Consider the following 22,295-nt stretch of genomic DNA (forward strand, 5'->3'; position numbering starts at 1 on the left):
ATGAATAAATGTTCAGACAGTAAATAACAATATATCTCATGACAAAGCTGGCAGATCACTGATGATTAATGATGTGGCCAACTGGAAGAGTGGGACCTGTTTGGCCACATGGCCATATTTATGTTAACCATGTTGTAGTTAGATTTGATTAAAGGACATAAAGAAGAATTAAAGATATAGACAGGAGCAGCTGGTGACTTTGTAGCATGAACCCTGCCCTCCCAATCTTTTTCCCCCAATTTTCCTGCCCCTGGCTACACTCCTTATCAGCACTACCTAGTCAGCCCATTTCCAACCCCTGATGCTCACTCAATCTTCTTCCATCAGGTGTGTGCTGTTTTGCCTAAAGGAAGCAAGACTGGATAGACATCATGAGAGCTGCATTCTTATTCAGAGTTCCACCACATTATCTCTGTGGGTCTGGATGCCACTCAACCTCCCCATTTCTCATTTTCTTGGATCATAAGATGGAGAAAACATGTCCGGCTCTTCATATACACTGTTTTGATAAGGCCACAAATACTGCACAGTTGGCATGTTGCAAACTACCATACTGGTATGAGTTGTAGTAGTATCTTCTAAAGTATGTTCTATAATTGTTCTATAAATATTAACAGGCATTCTCAGCAATAAAAGATTCCATAGTAAACTAGGATGGAAAATCTTGGGATGGACGACACCTGGAACGTTCCTTCAGTGCAGTGTTCCTGACTGCCTACAAGACTCTAAGAATACGCACTGCAAGACTCTAAGAAGGAGATAAATAAACAGCACTTTCCAGATTTCTTTAACAATAAAAACTTATGTTCTGTAGAACACGTCATGTCCCTGGCATCTCGGGCTACTTTAAATCATGTTTTTTTGATGAGTGCACTGCTTGGAATAGATGCTAGGGACACCTCTGGGGTCCCTTCCATCTATCCTTTGCAAAGGAGAAGAAGCCTGTGTCACTGGTGGACAAGAGGCTTGCAGGGTGGTCTGTGGGTAGGATGCTGGCCCTGCCCTAGTTAGAGTGGCCTGCTGGTACCTCCCAAGAAGAGCAGGATGGAGATTGCTGGGGGTGTATGGTTGCTGGCAATGTGGCTCTCACTCTTGTCTTACCCTCCCCCAGTGAACATGTCCATCTTCCCAGGAAGTCCCACTGGTTCCAGGTAGAACAGCCCAGATTCCCTGTTTGATTTAATAGATAGTTAAAAAATCAACTCTAAATATAGTGGAGTGTAACTGTGTAATGATATGTTTATGTTCAGTGAGGGGGAAAAAAGGGAAGTGAAAAGAGTAACAGTTAACAGTGTCACCTCCTGTTGTGCCCAAACTGCAAGATGCAGAAATTTGATACAGGTTGAATAAAATTAAATCACCGGTCCTTTTCTGCAAATTTGCTTCTCCAGTCCTTAGCTGCTCTACCGAGGAACTCAAGATATCACCTGCCTGTGCTTCCAGGGAGAGAATAGAAAGCTGCAACCCCACGGAAGACTTGTCCCCAGACCCCCCGCCCCACCCAACCTCCATATGTAATCATGTGCTGTTCAACTACGGCAATGCTATGGCTTCTGACCTCCAGGAACAGAAGTTTGAGCCAAGCAACTATAGCTTATTACCCTGGCCCATCAGTTTTATGCTGATGATCAGAGATCCTTTTATTTATTTATTTATTGTTATTTTTTTAAATTCTATTTTATTATGTTATGTTAGTCACCATACATTACATCATTAATTTTTGATGTAGTGATCCATGATTCATTGTTTTCGTATAACACCCAGTGCTTCACGCAGTATGTGCCCTCCTTAACACCCATCACCAGGCTAACCCCAGAGATCCTCCAAACAAGCTCACGAGGCCCAGAGATCCTTTTAAATCTAGAATCAGAGAATCCTTGGAGTTGTCACATTCGGGTCCATGATGCATTATGATATCCCCACTGTCCTCAACAGGTCTGCTCAGGAGAGTTTTAGAATAATTGGGGTTTTTGGACTGTCTCCAGGCCATGAGGACAGGGAAGAAAACTCTGTACTTAAAACACCATCATGACAGTTTTGCCTCCAACCAAACCCAGGTCCTCCGCCTGGAATGCAAGGCTTTCCTAAGATGGCCTCAATCTCTTGCATCAGCTTTGTCTTCTGCCTCTTGCCTAACTGTGCTCCTGTCCCATCAAGCATGCTCTATCTGACTGTCATCAGTCATTCTGCTCTCTGGTCACTGATTCTCATGTCCTTTACTCAGAATAAAGGACATTCCCTGCGGAGTGCCCTAGCACCACCCTTGGATCTCTCAGTCTTATTAACATTCCCTGTCTCGTGATCTCTACCATGGCATTGAGTGCTATCCACACACAATGCCTCCCAAATATACCAACAGATCAGAAATCTCTCCTGAAGGCCATACTCTCACCGTCTACTTCCTACTGAACATTCCTCTTGGATTTTTAATAAGCATCTCAAAGTTAACATGTGCAAAACTGAGCTCCTAATTGTTCCTTCCAAACCACTCTTCTCTGCCATCTTCCCCTCTTCTGGGTAATTGGTGACTCTCACTTTCGAACTGTGGAGGCTGAAAGCTTTCCTCATCACTGAGACCTTCTTCCATCGCACTCATGCTCACCTTTGAGTCATTACCTTTATATTATATCCCAGAATTCAATAACTTCCATTACCTCCACTGCTGCCCTTGGGAAACCACTCTCATCTCTCACCTAGATCCTGCAATAGCATCCACTTTAGAAGGATTACAAAACTGGCCACAATCTTCAACCCTCCCGGTATCCATGACACAATATGTCTTTTACATTTGCTCCAACTAAGAGGTAAAGATCTTCCCTCACTCACCCTTGAATTCAGCCCTCGACTTGCTTGAAATGTATCCTAGGGGCCAGCTCCAAGCCTAAGCTTTGTTCTACATTTTCTTTTGAAATCTTACTCCCATGTGAATGAGCCCTGGCCAGCCTGCTGGAGGAGAACCCAGTAGTCCCAGCCTCCTCAGGAGAGGATGGCTCAATCCTATGTCTCCATGTTCCAGACTTCCGTGGGGGCCCTGCCTCCTCCCCGTTCCCTCTTCACTGTTCCCTTAGCACCTCCCCTGTCCTACCAGACACATTTCTGACCATCCCTCTCGGGACATTCCTGTTAGCTTTGGCAGGGCAGGGAGTGCTGTCTGTTTCTTCACTGCTACATCCTAAAACAGTGCCTGGCATAGAGCATATACTCCAAAACCAGTTTTTAAGTGAATGAAAGGGTAAATGTATGAAGGTGAATCATTAGGACTCAAATGCTCTTCCTCCTCTGCCTGGCTCATGCTTCTTGCCTGACCCCCTTCCCAAATTCCCATACACCTGTGCCTGGTCTTTTTTTTATTATTATTTTTATTTTTTTAAATTTTATTATGTTATGTTAATCACCATACATTACATCTTTAGTTTTTGATGTAGTGTTCCATGATTCATTGTTTATGCATAACACCCAGTGCTCCATGCAGAAAGTGCCCTCTTTAATACCCATCACCAGGCTAACCCATCCCTCCACCCCCCTCCCCTCTAGAACCCTCAGCTTGTTTCTCAGAGTCCATAGTCTCTCATGGTTTGTCTCCCCCTCCGATTTCCCCCCTTCATTTTACCCTTCCTACTATCTTCTTCTTCTTTTTTTTTTTTTTTAACATATAATGTATTATTCGTTTCAGAGGTATAGATCTGTGATTCAACAGTCTTACACAGTTCACAGTGCTTACCATAGCACATACCCTCCGCAATGTCTATCACCCAGTCACCCCATGCCTCCCACCCCCAACCACTCCAGCAACCCTCAGTTTGTTTCCTAAGATTAAGAATTCCTCATGTAAGTGAGGCCATATGATACATGTCTTTCTCTGATTGACTTATTTCACTCAGCATAATACCCTCCAGTTCCATCCAAGTCGTTGCAAATGGCTAGATCTCATTCCTTTTGATGGTTGCATAATATTCCATTGTATATATATAACCACATCTTCTTTATCCATTCATCTGTCGATGGACATCTTGGCTCTTTCCACAGTTTGGCTATTGTGGACATTGCTGCCATAAACATCGGGGTGCACGTACCCGTTCGGATCACTACATTTGTATCTTTGGGGTAAATACCCAGTAGTGCAATTGCTGGGTTGTACAGTAGCTCTATTTTTAACTTTTTGAGGGGCCTCCATACTGTTTTCCAGAGTGGCTGCACCAGCTTGCATTCCCACCAACAGTGTAGGAGGGTTCCCCTGTCTCCGCATCCCCGCCAAAATCTGTCGTTTCCTGACTTGTTACTTTTAGCCATTCTGACTGGTGTGAGGTGGTATCTCATTGAGGTTTTGATTTGGATTTCCCTGATGCCAAGCGATGTTCAGCACTTTTTCATGAGTCTGTTGTCCATTTGGATGTCTTCTGTGGAAAAATGTCTGTTCATGTCTTCTGCCCATTTCTTGATTGGATCATTTGTTCTTTGGGTGTTGAGTTTGATAAGTTCTTTATAGATCTTGGATACCAACCCTTTATCTGATACGTCATTTGCAAATATCTTCTCCCATTCTGTCGGCTGTCTTTGGTTTTGTTGACTGTTTCCTTTGCTGTGCAAAAGCTTTTTATCTTGATGAAGTCCCAATAGTTCATTTTTGCTCTAGCTTCCCTTGCTTTTGGCGATGTTTCTAGGAAGAAGTTGCTGCGGCTGAGGTCGAAGAGGTTGCTGCCTGTGTTTTCCTTTAGGATTTTGATGGACTCCTGTCTCACATTGAGATCTTTCAACCATCTGAGTCTATTTTTGTGTGTGGTGTAAGGAAATGGTCCAGTTTCATTCTTCTGCATGTTGTGCCTGGTCTTTTAACTTGCACCCTCTGTCCTGCAGGCATACTCCCAGCTGGGCAGCAGCGGCACTTGGAACATAATTTTCTTCTAATAACATAACACATTGCATTGTAATTATAGACAACTCCAGATTCGAATTCTACATACTTAAAAGAAAGAAATCCCCCTGGCTCTTGCAATTCCTTAATCCTTAAATCCCCTAAATCCTTAAAATGTTTGATGCCTATTTAAATCAATATCTTACCTAATCATCTATTTCCCTCAATGGTCACTTCCAGTTGTCCTAGACCTGTTTCATCAACTAGCAGCTAAGCTTTGTGTGTTTCCGTATCTCCAAGGTGTCTTGAACATCGCTAACTGGTACAAATCTCTTTTATATCTTGCATCAAAAGGTACTGCGCTAGGTTAGAATACTAGAAAGGGGCAATGGATAAGTTAATATAGCCTGAAGGACTCATTCCTGAACGTTATTTAGTATTTTTATGCAGAATTTTGTTAAAAATATGGAAGACATGTTCATTAGACATGCAAATATTAAACAGTATTTATGCAAGTATTAAATAGTATTTGTGGAAGTTCAGAGGTTTCAGTAGATTTAATTGTGGAGCAAAATTAGAGATGAAATCTAACGAGGACAAATTTGAAATCCCACACTTAAGTCCAAGCACCCAGTAGTACAGGAATCCAGAGAGGGGGAAATGCTCCCACACAGGGAAAAAAGGTCCCTGGCTTTAGGGAATTTCAGGATCAGAAGTATCTCCAGTATGAAATAATAATTACAGAAAAAGCAGTAAACGACATTAGGAAACAACATAGTCCAGAACAAAAGAGGAAGTAATTTTGTGCCAATCAAACCACATCTGGAGCATTCTGTTTAATTATGGGTGTCGCATTTTAAGATGTTGAAAAACTGGAGCGCAGAGAGGAGGAGGCCCCATGAGGTGGTTTGAGAACTGGGCCACAGGCGAGTGGTGAAATATGTGGGAGAGCATTGTCTAGAGAAGGAAGGCAAAGGCAATTTTTCAAATACCCAAAGTAGACAAATCTGGGCAGGTACCAGCGAATGATCTAGAGCCCCAGAAGAGAAGGTAGAAGAGGCAGCTTTCCATTGCCCTATAGAGGAACCACCAGTCTGCCATGAAATGGGCAGCCTTGTGAGAACAGGAGCCCCTACTACAGTGGTGTAGATGCACAGGGGGCCGCCCCGCCAGGGGTGAGACGCAGTGGGGAGATCTGGAGTGTGGGGGATCCTGGGTCAGGTAAATCCTCGGGATTCCCCCCAGCTCTGAGATGCTAGGAGTCTGTGTATTCTGTTGGGACTGTTTAGAACAAGCCAAATTGATAATTAGACTTTGGTGAAAGCTGGGGGCTGGAGCTGCAGGCAGTGGGTCAGAGAAGGAACTTAGCTGGGCTGCCTGCAGAGCACGGTTCTGACTGTGGTCTTGAATGAGCCCCATGACTCTCAACTTTCTCATTTGTAAAAAGCAGAACGGGTGCCTTCCTTGTCTTTATGGCTTTGCTGTGAATTCCAGGTAAGATCCTATGTGGGTATGCACCTTAACGGAGTAAACGTAATACAGAGAGACTATGGTTTACATATGTGCATAATAATGACTATATTTCCAATTTTGCCAGAGCTTTAGACAGACATTTCAGGAAAAAAGGCATAGGTCAGAACTTCAGCAAGGCGTTTTGCAAGATCTCTAGTGTTATTTTGGTCTAGATACAGGTGACTCAACTGTAACTTAAAAGGATTTATCACTGGATGAGAGGCTCTGCCCCCAAAGAAGCAGATTAATAAGTCAGTGTCAACCCAAAGTTGTTTAATGAGAGGGCTGTGTCTTCAAGCCCTGCGCTAGGTCATTAAAAGATCAAAATAGATGGAAGTAAATTTAACAAAATTAAGTTTAATGCCAGGGGTGTCTTATGCTTGATTCTCCGAAAGCACCTCAATCTCAGAAAGATGAAGATTATATTTAAGTGTTTCCTCTGTGGGGCACCTGGGTGGCCCAGTCAGTTAAGCATCCAACTCTTGATTTCAGCTCAGGTCATGATCTCAAGGTCCTAAGAGGGAGCCCTGTGTTGGGCTCAGCGCTAAGCATGGAGCCTACTTAAGATTCTCTCTCTCTCCCTTTGCCCCTCCCCACCCCACTCTCCTGAGCTCTCTCTCTTAAAAAAAAAAAAGTTTCCTCTGTCATAAATTTAACCAGTTGACTGTGAGTCAACATTGAAATGTGGTACCCAGGAAAGAGAATGCATTCTTCAGCTACATTAGAAAAGGTGTAATTTCTAAAAATATTAAAGAGGCCACAGTTGGGTTCTACTTTGTATTGGTTGGGCTGTCCATTCACTTCTAGCCATCCCAATTTAAAAGATTTTTGACGGACAGGAGCACACACTGAGAACAGAAGTATAATATAAACCTGAAACCAAGTGCATGAAGGAAGTGGTGGGGAACTGTAGGCTTAGAAGTTGCCTGAACCCTGTAGGACGGTCTCCAAGTCTACACTGAGTAGTGCCCATCCGAGCTCAGTCTCCTTCCAAGTTGTTCCTTTCAGCTCTGTATATCTTTTAAGCAATCTTTGGGGGTCATTACTCTTGATTTTCTAAGGGCAAATGTTTGAACATGAACACACACACACAAAACCACTCTCTCTGTTCTCCGCACACACAACTACACACACGCACACACACCAACTTCTCATAAAAGTTAACAATAATTTTCAATCTAATGTCTTTTGTCTTAACCTGGCTTTGGCAAAGAAGTCTTATTTTAAAAAGGTAACACTCTGAAATGTAGCTCTATACCCTGTAAACACAACCTTCCACATTGTTATTCAGAGCAGTTTAAATCCATTCCAGAAGAGGATCTTTGACCTACATTTGCAAATCTAAAGGTCCTTGGGGTGGTTTTCCCAGAAGAAAAGAACAGTCTGCATCAAAGGTAAATACTGGCCTCCACCTGGTAGGAAGCCACAGAATGCTTGCGAATTAAAGGAGTTTCTCTCTGTCTTTTCATCTAGGGTTCAAAAATCTTGAGGTCCATTCTCAGCCAGGGTCACCTTGTCATCTGTAAACAATGTGGAAGAAAGACTGGGTGGTCTCATAGGTGGCAAACTCAGCGCTCTGCAAGCAGGTGACCTAGAGGCCATGCCTCTGTGCCTTACAGCACCAACCTCTGCTCCCCACTTAAGATCTCGTCTGACCATCAGGCCTATGAAGAAAACGAGGTGAACAGGTGGACCTGAAAATGGACAACTGGAAGATCAGCCTCCCGCAGAAGCTGAGGTCTGAAGAAGAGGGGGAGGCACCTGTTCAAGTAGAGAATGACCAGAAGTGAAAGTGACCTGGAGAGATCTGGAGAGGGTGTGCAGGAGAGAAGATGGGGAAATGCTGAAGCCAGGGGAAAACACCCAGGTAGGGATGCAGGGCAGAGCTCAGGACATGGGTCCTGCCTCCCACTGGTGGATTCATCACTCCTGATACTTCACACATCCTGGTTCAAACTTTGGAGTGAATGGCGAGCAGCACAGCTGGCCTCCTTAGCACCAGCCCACTCCCAAATCAGCCCGACCTCTGAGTAGCCCATTTTCCTGATGACATAACTGGTAACAACCACGTGAAGTCATTCCTCTGGGGGACAGAGGGGACTGTGGTGTTGAGATAGGGAAACTGAAGGAAGCCATAAAAATCTGCTTTTTGCTCCCTTTCCTGTTTCTGTTCTCACTAGGACCTGCACCCTGTCCTATACATGCCTTAATATATGTCCTTCTTGTAAGGGACAAGGAGTGAATGATTTCTTTGGAGTCTTCCAGCATAATAGAGAATATCTTAGAAATGACCGGGTGAGGCATCATGTACATATTCCAGACCACTGGCTCCAGACATCCTGACCCCAAGACCCTTTGGCTCAAGGGAATAAGTGACTTATTCACTGTCCTTATTCTGGCCAGTTCCCAGATGCCTGAGACAACACATGTACCAGACCACAATTGTTGGTAAAAACCCCAGGCCCCAAGCAAAGACGAGGCTCATCTTACATCTTTCTGGGTCTCCCACATGCTCCGTCCCCATCTGCTCTGTGTCTTCAATAAGCTCTGCTCCCACTTCTTGCTGGTTCACATTTGATTTCCATTCTACTTGAAGTCAAAGACCTTCCTGGCTGGTCCTGTGGGACCGCTCTGGGTCCCCAGACCCGGCCTGCCAGCATCAGTGTCTCTAGACCTCCCTTCTGGAATCCCATAAGCACAGCTCTGGTTATGGAACAGGAGACAATTCCACACTTAATGGTTGTTGAAGGCAAAGTCTTCCAAAGCAGAAACTGGCAGTGAAGCCATTTAGACCTCTGCTATTCTCTTAGACTTTGATTTCCTTTACTTTGGGCTTTGGCTATGTGATGTTTTTCATTTCTCTCTAAAACTACTCAAATGGGCACTGCTATTGGGTTCTTCTGTTTGGGTTTGGAGTCTTTCCTTTGGCTGGGGTCATGCTATGTTTCAGGTCTTTGATGGATATGAGCTCAGTATCTACTCCTTCATTCTCTTGGCCATCACTTATTCCAGGACTCACTTAGCTCCAGGATTCCCATAACTACGCATGGGGTGATGGTGAGTGCTGATGGAGTAACGGACCCAGAAGTCAGCAGTGTGCTGGGAATAGCACAAAGGGAATGGCCACCATTTAGGTGTGTGTGTGGGGGGTGACACCAGCTCCCTTCAGCCCCTCATTCCTCTCCTGACATAATACAAAGAGCTTTGACATCTAGCATCACATTTTATCCTCCTAAGGACCAGTGAGGTAGAATATTCTATTGTTCCCATTGTATGGATGAGGAAGCTAAGGCTCAGAGAGGTCAAGGTAATTAGGAAAGCCAGATGGCTAGGAAGCACTGAACTTGGATGTTCAGTGTTCTCTGGGGTCTCAGCCTCTGGCCATTTTTGTTCCATGTTTCAGTCTAACGTACTCAGTTTAAGGGACAACGATGTTGGGAGGTTAATATTTTCACATTACCAGCTTTGTGCAAAATAATCTCCTGGGCACGTTAGCTCTGCAGAATCAGTCAGTCCTCACGAAAACAAGGTATTCTATCCCCATTTTACAGATGTGGGGAATTAAGAGTCAAGAAATAAAAGCAATTCTTCCAATGGCTTATTGTGGGTTTAGGGTCAAGATTCAGCCCCAGCCCTGACTCACATTTGGCCTGTACCACCTGTCCCCGAGTCGGTCAAGTTCAGTGCTCCAGGGAGTGGTTCTAAGTGGAAGGGCTGTGGAGTCTGAGGATCCCTACCCCTCCCAGGGGCAGACTGGGCAGACATCCCAGAGAAAATAGGGTTGACCCTGGGAGCTAGCCAGCTCTGACAAATACATATCCTGGGGGGTCAGTGTTGAAGATAAAAAGCAAAATCACTCTTTTTTCCTCTGTTGGACGACTGTAAGAACAAGGTCTCCTAAACACGTTTCACCTAGAGCCCCAAGCCTGGCAAAGCCTGGCGATGCCTGCAGGGTGTGCCCACGACAGTCTGCGCTGTCCTCGGGGCAGGGGTGCACAGAGGCTGCCCTCCACTCACCACCTTCAAAGGCAGCCCCGACTCAGTCCCAGATTGGGCTGCCAGTTCCCCGAGCAAGCAGTGCTCCTAGTATTAAAGGTATTCCTGTTCATTAATTAAGGGAAAAGGAGCCTTAATGAACTCCCCCCACTTTCTCCTCTTTCCTCCCCCCCATCCCTGTAACGTGCCATTTGCTTCACAGTGGCTTTGAGTCGCCACCACACCAAGTCTGTGATTCACAAAAATCTTGTGTTTAATACAGCAGCGACACCTACAATGGGAAGGGGGTGGGGGTGGGGAGACACTGTACGTTTCACCATTTCCATCTAGATGAGCAGCAAACAAAGAGATAATTATAAACTGTTTCTCTTATTGTTGCACCCGTATTAGACATGTGCATCTCTCTCTCTCCCTCTCCCTCTCTCTCCTTTTTTTTTTCCTTCCACAGAAAAGTAATTCTGTTGTGGAGATGGCACCAGGTGCACGGGGTGACCTCACACACACCAAATCGGGAGCTGACATCCATCACACTTTGAAATTTTGGATTTCATCATTTCCTGATCTTTCTAAAGGGATCACAGCACCTGGCCCTCACAGCTGTAGTTCATTTAGAAAGCAATTTAAAAACCGAGAAAAAAGCAAATGACATCTTGCTGCCTCAGCCTTGTCATTAAGTATAGCAGAATGGCCTTCATTTATGAGGCACATGGCTAAGAATTAATATCTTTCAGGGCTTTCTCGAGTAGAGATTACAAAAGGTTTGAAAGACCACTAAATAATTAGTGGTATGACTGAGGCAAGCAAAAAAAAAAGAAAAAGAAAAAGAAATCCCTCTTTTTCGTTCTACAGAAGAAAATCGGAAATCATACTGACTTTAGTGTACCCTAAATGTTGGGAGTCATCATTACACCCTTTATAAACCATATTCTTCTGTGTTTTGCTTTGCTTCTTTTGCCCACACAAGCATATTCAACAGTCCCCAGGGATGTAGGTTTTATGTCTCCAGATACCTTACATTAGAAGTAAAATATAATTTTTTTTTTCAAATGCTTTGCTGTGCTGTCTGTGTATGCCCTGAATGAAGACCACTTTAACCATCTTAGAGTCATTTGACCGACTTCTCTACTCCTTCCTACATCCCAAGTACCCTTAGAACAGCATGGAGGGAAAACAGAAATCCCTTGAAGAACCACAAGAAAGTAGAAAATCCCCAGGTAACGATGCAGATATTTCAGTTTTTTTTTCAAATTTTTCACTCTGTAGCCACATGAAGTTTGGAAAATGACTCCCCCTGGTTGAATCTAATTTTCTTATTCTGCAAAATGAGTGGGTTAGAGATACGGTTTCTGGAAACTTTTAGAGTGGTAGGGTTCTAGAACACTGAGCAGGATTCCTGAGAACCATCCAGAAATCAGCCAAAAAGTTTTTCCAATACTCTGGGCAGAGGTTTTTGGTCCCAGACATTAGAAACAGTGAGAATAAAGTGCTAATTTGCTCTCAGACCTGGTTCTTGTTTTTAACAATAATTATTTGTTGCCTACTATGATATGGTAGGTGGTGTACTTACATTACCTCTGATCTTCCTTATCACTCTTCAGGTGGGCACAGCTATTCCCCTTTTACTGTTGAAGAAACTGAAGCTCAGCTCGTTTCAACACCATGCCCAAGCGAGTAGGAGGCAGAACTCCAGCAGATTCCATGGGCTCCACCGTAGGAGTAGTGTTTCGGGAGCTCTGCAGGAATCACTCTAGCTGGATTTCTAAGATAGTGCCAATTTGGTCTGCCCCCAGTTCTGGGGCTCGGAAGACCCCCTGCTCACCCTCTGCCCACATTCCCTCGGCCCTCTTTTGTGTCATTGGTATTTAGCTCACCAAGGTTGAACTGTCCTGCCAACTAGATGTTTCTCAACATTCATTAAACTTATGGGCCCCTAAATATTTCATAGCATCTGCTGGAAGAGAGAGAATACACATTTTGAACACCATTCTAGAAGCCCACATGCTCTGAGATGCCATGCATGCATTATGTAAGTCAATTCTCCCAACAGCCATATAAAGTGGGTTTTATGCAGCATCTTTTATTAGCAGAAGACCCAGGCTGAAGTAGGTTAAACAGCTTTCGGTGATAGGCGGGACTATCATTTCCGGCTGTTCACCTGCCCTTCCTATGAGAAGAGTTTAGTCCCCTGCTCATTGTCACGTGACTTGCAGCACCTCCTGTGTGGGGAGGACACATCGCTGCCCCACTGTTGCACGTGGCCACGTGACTTCCTCTGCCTGACGGACAGTGAGCTTTGCGTTTCCCCCAGTTTCCTTGTCCTTTCTCTCTGCCAAGAGATGGCGTGTTCCCCCAGTGACTGCTCCTTGAGCCCGGGTCCCTAACAGGAAGATGTGCTGAGCAGAACTGCAGGCAAGCCTCAGAGGTCACTGAGCAACATGAGCATGAAATCATTATTTATTTTTTGGTAAGCCACAAAGGTACTGGTTATTTCTGTTCCCGCAGCCGAACCCAGTGGAAGCCGGCTGGCATACTTGCCCAGTGTCAAGGCGGTGGCTGGTTCTGCATTGATACCATTCAAAATGCCCAGGAAGTTCTGACCGGCCCATGATTCTATACAAACATAGCATCAGGCATTGGCAGCAAATTAAAAAAAAGGAGTGCAAAATGAGGGATAAGGATTATTAGATCATGTAGGAGATAACTCCTTGATCTGCTATACACACGGCATAAAAGGATTTACTGAGAAAGCAAATTTCTCTCAACCTCTGTGAAAAAGAGACACAGGCATGCCCTTAAGGATAAATAATATGTGACAGCTTTCATAAATGGACAGGTATTATGACGGGGAAAATACTGGCACTAATTCACCTCCAGCTTAGAGGCCACAGTCAATTCAGACTTTAAAGATGTACTACACAAATAGCATGTGTTCTTTCTTACTTATTTATCTATGAATTTATTTGTGTTTAAGGAATTAGTTGGTTAGTTTTAAAATAGCCATAAAGACTCGTGAACGAAAGGGCACCCAGTTATAAGGCATGCAGCAGTTGAACCAAGAGTGATACCCAGTTTTAAAAAGGTAAAATTTTATGTATAGAATGATCGGCCATGGCGGGTTCCCAAGGGGTTTCTTGGAATGTGAGACTTTCCATGATAAAAACCAGGGAAATCCCAGGCCCACGGGATCCTTGTTCACCCTGTTGACATATGGCTCTTTTTATGGGCAGATTCTCCTTAGCCGGATCACTGAATCTTTATGTCTACTGTAAAGTGCACACACCTCCTCTTCCATGAAGACCTCCTTCCTTTGACCAGATCCCAAAATTGTAATGGATTTGTCCTCAGAATGGAGAAAAGCACTCAATGTCCTTCATCCAAAGTTTACTGTTTACTTTCTATTTTATTCTTTCTTTGGTACCATTTATCATTATTGATAGAAATCCCCTTAGTGATAATAGAGTAAGAGGATTGAGAATTATTAGCATGGTGGCTGGACATCAGAATCTCCTGGTGAATTTTAAGAAGTATTCATCTGCAGGCTCATCCCCATCAGTCAAATCAGGATCTCTGGGGATACAGCTGGGCCCTGACTTCATTGTGTTGTTGTTGTTGTTTGTTGTTTTGTTGTAAGCTTTGCAGGTGATTCTGCTGTGTAGCTAGAGCTGAGAATTACTAATATAGCTCAGCTCCCTCATTAAAAACAACAATAACAAACAGACAAACAAATTTTAACAAAAGTTAACTATCTTATGCTGGGTTTTTACAAATTGCTGGCAGCGATTTTCAGAAGAGAAGGAAATTGTGGAATTAAAATATCTACTCCTGCATCTTTCATCCCAGTTTTTAAATAGGTCCACCCATCTATCCATCCATTCCCATCAGGTCTGGGCTGTGTCTCAGTTTCCCCTTGCCACGCGCTCTTGTGTATACTCTATACAAACAAGGGGGTGCCAGCCAGCAGACTTGACTTGTCATGGACAACAGGATGATGAAAGTCACTGACTCAAACGGGTTGTTTGTGCAATGGCGGGGTCTCCTCTTACTTCCCCAACTGTCATAGCTCTATTACCATGGAGTATGGTCACCGTTCAGGCCCAATGTGTCTGTGGGTAACATCAGACAGAACTTCTCACCACCTTGGCCACAACTGGTCACGGAGAGGCCAAGAGAAGGATTCTCTCACCTCTCCAGTAGGCCAGGTAGGGCGTGGCAGGGCAGGGGCCTAGAGCAGCCACAACCCCGGGCCCTCTGTCCAATTGCACCTGTAGGCTCTCCTTCCTCTAGCGTGCTATATAAAGATGATCACTTTCTACACGCTCCATGATGGGCAAAGATTTGCAATACACTGAAATGCTCTTAATCTATTCTTTTCTCAGTCTTTCTCTTCCTGCCAGTAATGTTGCCTTCATAATATCAATACTTTTTGGAGAATCTAGCCTTCCAAGAGCTGAAAATAGTGTTTTCACTTACATCACTTAATTCTCAAAGCAGTCTTATTGGATTTATTTTATAGATTAGAAAAAAGAAGATCAGAGAACTTGAGTATTTGCTCCAAATCGCACAATTAGGAAGGTAGAAATGCCATTTAAAATTGCCTGGTTTTGTTGGATTTTTAACCATCACATCTAACTTTGCCTTGCTATCATTTTCACGGTCAAACCAAATAGAGCAAACTGACGTTGATCTGAAAGAGATATGGTTTCTCTGGACTTGGGGTAGATTTTTTTGGTTTATATTTTTTCTCTTGAAAGCCAGAATTTGTATCTAGAAAAGAGAATTTAAAGAATAAATATCTAACTTGTGCAGTAAGGGTAACTTTGGCAGGCCTAGGTTGTCCAAACCCTGCACATACCAATGATCTTCAGGACTGACCCTGACCAGTTCCTAGGAGATACTTCTGAGCCTCTGGAATATCTTGCCTGATAAGAGTGTCTTTGTATACCTGAGGTTTGGGCCATGGCAAATAGTTTATGCCAACAGAGAGATATACAATCGGTGTCTATTCTTGTATGCCTGGGGTCTGGGGTCATGGTGCATCAGTCCGATCTTTGCGGGAGCTGGGAACGAAGTAGCGGAGGCTAGTTATATGATGCTGCAGGCCTACATGCATGACCCCCAATAAAAACCCTGGACACCAAGGCTTGGGCAAGCTTCCCTATCTGGCAACACTTGGCAAGTACTGTCTCACATACTTGCTGGAGAATTAAATGCTGCCCACGTTACTCCACTGGGAGAGCACAACCAGATCATGTGTGTCTTTTCCCTTTGTCAATACAAATCTGTATCCCATCACTGAACAAGCCATTACCATAAGAATAACGTCTTTCTGAGTTCTGTAAACCTTTCTAGCAAGTCATTGAACCTGAGGGTAGTCTTGGAGACCCCCGACCATAGGGTTATTTGGACACATCAAGGTTGAGAAAGCCAGAGGAGTTACATGCACCAGCCACCGCCTGCCATGCCAAGAGCAGGGTCAGATACCAGCTGCTCCCATTAAGGTCTTTATAATTATGCTCCTTACGGTGGAGGGGGGAAGGGGGGGACATTCTACAGAAAAACCAGAAGAAAACACTGAGTGTATAATCAAGTGCTTAATTGTGTGGTAGTACTATCACTGGTGCTCCATTTCAAGGAAATACTGGGAAATACAGAGGTCAAGTCGTTTTTCTCTTACTATTAATGCCCTTGAAATGATACAATCTCGTCAAGGGCATTTGCTCAGGAGTAGATTAATGTGCACATGCTCGGAAGATAAATTGGGCTACTGACATACTCCTATTAGTGTGTGTATGTGTGTGTGTGTGTGTGTGTTTTTCCTTAACAGCCACAAAAAGCTGCCAATTTCATAGAACTAAGAGGTTTTTCTTAGGAAAGATAGATCTTAAAATCATTGGAAAATCAAACCATTCTTGCTAATCAGTCTTTTTCCCTTGCACTTTGTTTAAAGAAGGAAAATGTGTCATAAAAATGTACATCTCTTTCTCTCTTCACGAAGCAGTGAATTTCACGGGTTGGTGACACCCCAATCTAGCTTTTTAAAGTTTACATTTCAGAATGAATTTTTACAATCTATTTTACAGTGATCTTTAAAAATAAATGAGATGTGTAACATCATAAAGGAAGGCACCAAATGGCTGAACTAACAATCTTAAAGATGAAAGATGATTTTTAAAAAGAAGAAATGTGTATGGGAAGCCTGGGTGGCTCAGCCAGTTAAGCATCCAACTCCTGGTTTCTGCTCAGGTAATGACCTCAAATTGAACCCTGTGTCTGGGCTCTGCGCTCAGTGTGGAGTCTGCTTGAAGATTCTCTCTCTCCCTCTGCCCTGCCCCCAACTTGCTCATGCGCATTCTCTCTCTCATTCTCAAATAAATAAATTAATCTTTAAAAAAAAAGAAGAGATGTGTCAATTTGATTTTATTCCCCTCAAAAAGAAGTATGCAAATCTAAGAAACATTACAGAATTTGAACACTGTCCTTTTACTCTGAATCCTAAACTATATCTGTCATGAAAATAAACATTGCCCCAGGTTCACAAATACTTTAAATGAAAATACAGTAGACAGGAAATAAAGGAGTAGGCCTGCAGAGAAATGAAGCTTTTGCTCATTTCTGATTTTGTTTGGTTTTCAGGGAGGTCCTTCTTGAAAGGGCAAAGAGAAAAATCCTTCCAGCAATGCACATATCCAGAGATACATCAGAAGGAAAGAATACTCAAAATAAGGTCTAGGGAGAGCTAGTGAAACTGACACCATTCATGAAGGGGGTGGAAGCTGAACTTGTGTATTTCCAAACAGACTGTCTCCACACATTGAGATAACAATGAGTCAGGAGAAGGTTGTACTGATACAGGGGTTCAAGATGTGAAACGCAGTGGAACACGGGAAGACATCCATAACACATGGACCACAGGATGGCAGCCTTATCAAGATCCACACAGGGAGAAAGGGTGACGTTTGACATTCACCAAGGCAACTTTCTGGAAACAGTTCAGTCAATTGCTCCCTAACATTTGGAAGACTAGAAAAGTGTTTACTTTAAATGGGGCCTGTGCTGATTTTGCTCTCATTCCCGGAGGTGTCGTGTTCTGTTGATGCAGCAAATGACATCCCCTGACGGTCAGTGGTGGGGGACCCACATCACCTTGGTAACTTCTAGGGCTCCTTTCTCCTCTGGAAAAAAAAAATTGCTACATCCTTGAAAACCTCATATTGGGTTTAACTAAGGAGGGGAAATGAAATATGGCATTTTTGACTTAAAATATTCCCCATCTCCAGTTGGAAAGGAGTGTATGCTTTCAAAAACATCTTGGAAAATGGTCTTATCCTATGACTTGGAATTGAGTTGAACTGTAACATTTGGAAGGGGGAAATGTTAAATGTTTGAATAGAGGCTTTGTATTGTCTACAGTTCCTTATTTACATCTTTCCATTAGTATTAACCTTTGATGATATGGTTTATTCAGAGTGAGATCTAAGGGCTCTTCAATTGTCTGTAGGGGAGTAGGAGCTGCTGTGATTATGTCTTCTCTTTTCTACTCTATTTAGTGATCTTTGATGGGAGGACTCTTGTGTTGTGTCGATTATGTGTCTGTGTCTCCAGCATGTGTAATGTTGTGCCTTTTACATAATGGACATTCAATGATTATTTTAGATTGAATAAATAAAAGAATGATATCACTGATGTCATCAGTGAATAGAAAGGCATGATCCATTATCTTTGATATATTTCAGCAAGGTATTCCTTTTTATATTTGCTGAGACAAACAAAAAAGCAGTTGATAGTCACATGCTATGTGCAAGAGTTTATTTTGGTGAGTTTTTAAAATGGAAATTTTCTAAGTGCCAAAACCCAGCATTTACATTATTTGTTGGGCTGTACAATTTCATCATGATAATAAAATATTGTTTCGATATAAAAAAGATCAGACTCAACTAGCCTGGGTGGTGTCCAAACCATCTGGTTAGGTCCAGAAAACACTTGTAGGGAATAAATATGTCTATAATGAGCTCGTGACTTTCATATTTGAAACCTTAAGTGCAGGACTCAATAACAGTCCTCAGATGGCAGCTCTCAGAGACATCGACCAAGGAAGAAAACAGGCAAGTTATCATTGCTAGTTAGATGTGTTTGCCAAGAAAATGAAAACATTGAAATGTAGGTCACAGATGGAATCCCATTCTTTCATGGCTGTGATGTCCCAATCACCAATCTGAGGTCCATACCTGGTTGAGCTCTGATAAAGACTAAGCACCCAAGTCCCACTTTGTGGGGTTTCATCTGTACTCTCTCCTCTCAAGGGTGAGCAGGAAAAATGTTCTTAATCCTCACTTAGGCATTTTTAGCATCTCCCACTAAAAGCTAGGCACTGTGCAAGTTGTTGGTGATATAGCAGTGAGCCAGACAAACTTGATTTCCTCATTGTACTTTGAACATAGTCCTTGGAATCAACTTTAGAACTGGATCTAACAATGTCTACCCAAGAGCTAAGCAAATAAATAAGCTCTCAGAGAAATCAATAAAATGCTTACAGCCAGGAAGAATAATGCAATCAGCACAGCTGAGTTTGCATCATCCCCGCTGAAAGGATGCCCTTAGAATGCAGGCAAGATTAGGAATATGTGTGGTCAAGGAGTAAAGAATGTGACGGAGATCAGAGCCATGTGGATGATGAGAAGCCACAATTACTCAATGGAACCACATTTCCTTAAGTCCCCTGAAGAATGAAGATAGCCCTTCACCTGTTTAAAGACAAGGAGAAATGTGATCTCTGCTCTGTTAAAATAAATACAAGAAAAATTTCAATAGTTTCTGAATGCTTTTTTTGGCAATGAAAATTAACCCCAAATTCAGAATCTACCAGCTATATACAGATGAACTCTATCCCAAATGCTGTCTTAAGCAATCACTACACAAATAAAAGCTTAAGACAGAAATATTGTTATGAGAGCAGAGTGAAAACCATGGTTTTTCTTGTGAATTTCAATTTCTTTGCTCTCATAAAAATTTCTGAGAGCAAAGTCAAAAGGGCAAGCCGTGGCAACTCAGATGTACTCTTCTCACTAACAGAAATCAGTGGAGAGTCCTTCTAGTCAGGTTACAGATGACCACAATTATCAAGTTGGCATCAGACAATTTTTTTTTCAAACCATCTGACATGCTCTTTGGAGTATTCCCTGGACAGTAATTGAATAATTATTACAGGGCGCCTACCGTGTGCACGTGAGTGAGATCCACTAGGCAGGGACCATAAGACAGAATGAGGTACATATGGCTGCCCTCAGGGGGCTGCAAGTCAAGAGGGGCAGAGGATCAGCAAACAATTAATAGGATTATATGTTAGAAATATTTTGAAGGAACCCAACAGGCAATGTGAGAGCCAGAAACAGGGAATGGAAGCTGTTGAGAGAGGGTCAGCAGGGTCAGCCTCTCTAAGGATGGCATTTTGGCAGAAACAAAGGATTTAGGAAGAGCTTGGCATGCAAAGGTGCCATGGTGGGGACAGTAGAATTATTTCCTATGGGAGAAAATGCATATACAAATTCCCCAAGAGTCTGATACATTTTGGGATATGAAAAACACATCATGTATAAGAAGAATGAGAGAGAATCAACAATATATCCCGATAGGGCTCGTTCACCCTGTCGAATCTGGACGTTCACAGTGCTCGGGAAGGCTGTAGAGCAGTGCTTGGCCACAAGAGCTTTGCAGGCACATATGAACTGAACCCTTCCTCATCCACTTGCTGCCATAGAAGCATTAAAAACAGCCAAAATCAAAACAAAAACACACTATAATCTTCTGACATGACATTCAATGAAAACATTATGATACACATTCGTACATACAGTATAAATAATATATTGCAAAGAAAAACCTTTGTGTTTGTCATACCTCTAACACATACCCAAGCCAGCCCTGATCAAGACCTGTGGGGAATCTGCAGGCAACATTCCGCCCCCATTCCCAGCACATGCATCTCCCTCTCCTTGGATCTCTTAGTCCACAAATTCCAGCCACCTTGGCACCTTGCGACTCCAACACCTGCCTCTTCAACTCAGTGAGACTATGCCTCCTGCAGGATCCACATGCCCACACCACACCCTGGGAACGAGTCCCAGTCAGAGCACCCGATGAATGTGGAGCCATGGTCCCCCTATAATTAGTGCTTGGAAACAATATTATATTGTTTGCTTCACAAAGTTTGTGCAGTGTGACAGTTGTTTATAAAGAGAGGATAATTCCAGGACCTATTTTTTTAAAAAGATTTTATTTATTTATTTGATAGAGAGAGAGCACAAGCAGGGGGAGCAGCAGGCAGAAGAGGGAGAAGCAGGCTCCCAGCTGAGCAGGGAGCCCCATGTGGAACTGGATCCCAGGACTCTGGGATCATGACCTGAACCAAAGGCAGATGCTTAACCAACTGAGCCACCCAGGTGACCCTGAAGGACCTATTAAACTACCTTGTAATAGTCTTCTGCTCATGACCCTTCTTCACTCTTTTATATAAAATATAGAATCACGTTAGCCCAAGTGCCATGAAAACACCTTTGGGATCTTCATTAGAATTGCACTGAATCTATCAAACAATTTGGAGATAGTGGCATTTTCACAAGATTAAGTCTGGTATATATCTCCACTTATTTAGATTCCAATTAATAGTTCTTATCTCTACGTCTCATTTCTAAACTTTGTAATGTGTTTGCATTGCTATTATAACACACTTATTATTCATTAGGCTTTTATATGGTTTAATGATACATAGAAAGATCAAATCAACTGTCCCTAGTTATCTTAATTCTATTTAATGCTGTCAGTGACAGAACTCACTGTAGCTGATTTGACTGTTAAGCAGCTAACCTTGACATTAAGTTTTTTCCTTAAGATGAATGCAGGATCCTGGGATCGAGCCCCGCATCGGGCTCCCTGCTCCGCGGGAAGCCTGCTTCTCCCTCTCCCTCTCCCACTCCCCCTGCTTGTGTTCCTGCTCTCACTCTCTCTCTCTCTCTGTCAAATAAATAAATAAAATCTTTAAAAAAAAAAAAGATGAATGGAAATTATCTTCATACAACTCTGTGTCTCAGTTTTATTCTCCGACTTTAAATAGATAAATCTAATCTCTAATGTTATTACTTAGTTTCTACCATTTAAAAATCACTTTTACAACCTTTTTAACTGTTGGACAATTGATCATTAAATACTCTGGACAGAAAGAAAAATTGGTATTATTTCCCCCACTTCTGGATGGACAACCTGGAAATCCAAGAGTTAAAGAAATGTTCCAGTTTTCACAGCTACTAAGTTGGACCTTTTGGCCCTAAATTCAGTGTTATTTCCATCAACACCAAGTTTAGATTATTTCAATCTATTCCATGGAGTAAGGCACAAGGTCACGGATGATAAGAAGCTGACACTGAGCGTAGGGTTTTCTGAAACACATTTCTAGTTTCCAAGTTGTCACCTCTGGAAACTCCCTGGATACAATCAAACTTGGCCTGATGGTCTTTTAAATGGGGCACTTTGTGTCTTGTACTACCTGGTTATCTACCTACTCGACCAGCACAAAAGATGTAGAAGGTTCTCTAAATATTATTGTTTCAGTACATTCTTGATGACTTTGGATGCAATCAGTTATTTGCAGCCCCTTCAAGTTATCGGTCCCTTTTTTCAAATGAATTTTACACATGTGAGAGTGGATTGAAAGCACGACTAGAAGAGGGACGAATGTTGACATCCATGAGTCAACACGCGCTTTGTACGTGTTAAACTAACTCATCCACCAGCCTACGTGGCAGTTCAAATTATCTTCATTTTACAGATGAGGGTTAAATGTTTAAAAAGTGGGAGACCAATGATGTAATATCTAGACACGTTGACATTATATTTGGATTACATTTTCCTCGGATTTGTGTATCACAATGCAGCACAGAGGTTT

This window comes from Mirounga leonina, unplaced genomic scaffold, assembly GCF_011800145.1.
Source record: "Mirounga leonina isolate KUSES-001 unplaced genomic scaffold, KU_Mleo_1.0 Mir_118, whole genome shotgun sequence".
NCBI lineage: Eukaryota > Metazoa > Chordata > Mammalia > Carnivora > Phocidae > Mirounga > Mirounga leonina.